This window comes from Camelus dromedarius, chromosome 1 (genome assembly GCF_036321535.1).
Source record: "Camelus dromedarius isolate mCamDro1 chromosome 1, mCamDro1.pat, whole genome shotgun sequence".
Taxonomy (NCBI): Eukaryota; Metazoa; Chordata; class Mammalia; order Artiodactyla; family Camelidae; genus Camelus; species Camelus dromedarius.
In genome coordinates this window covers 31,362,600-31,363,228 of record NC_087436.1, presented here as the reverse complement: position 1 = coordinate 31,363,228, position 629 = coordinate 31,362,600, and the positions used below count along the sequence as shown (strand labels likewise).

Below are 629 nucleotides of genomic sequence, written 5' to 3'. Positions count from 1 at the left end.
TGTATATTTCACCTTTTCTCTCGCTCTTACAGCTCAAGGAAGTAGCAGCCAGGAAAGTATATGCAATTTCATCATAAAATATCAGTTTTAAATGATTGCCTTTAAATATGAAAATGTCTTCTATAATAGTTTGCTAATCCATTTGTGACTTTTTATTTCAGTGAGCAGGGATTAGTTGGCATCCGATTCCATGGCAGGTGACAGAAATACCAAAACAGAGATGGGGGGAGGTATAGCTCAGTGGTAGAGTGCATGCCTAGTATGCATGAGGTCCTGGGTTCAATCTCCAGCACCTCCAGTAAAAACAAATAAACTTAATTACCTCCCCCTTTTAAAGCAAACAAAATAGAGGTAGTCTAACCGGAGAGAAAAGGTAATACAGACAGTCCTGGGCTGGTAGGACAACTCCCAACTCACTGAGAATTCACGTTCATCATTTCTGATTCTGCCATCTTCAACATGCACCGTCGGGTTCTCTGTCTGAGGTGGCTGTTGGAGGTCCAGTCATCGTATCATCATTTTGGAGATTAGGAAGAAGGAAAGAGAAATAAATAGGCATACTCCCTCACCTTAAGGTTACTTCTCAGGACTTTCACAAATTGTTTCTGCGTAGATTCCATTGGCCAGAA

The 629-nt window shown here is 41.0% G+C and overlaps 1 non-coding gene across 1 annotated transcript; it reads left to right on the top strand.

Moving 5' to 3' along the window:
• Positions 1 to 226: 226 nt before the first annotated feature.
• Positions 227 to 298, top strand: TRNAT-AGU (transfer RNA threonine (anticodon AGU)). Its single transcript has one exon. It is a non-coding gene; the product is annotated as a tRNA-Thr (tRNA).
• The last annotated feature ends 331 nt before the right edge of the window (positions 299 to 629 follow it).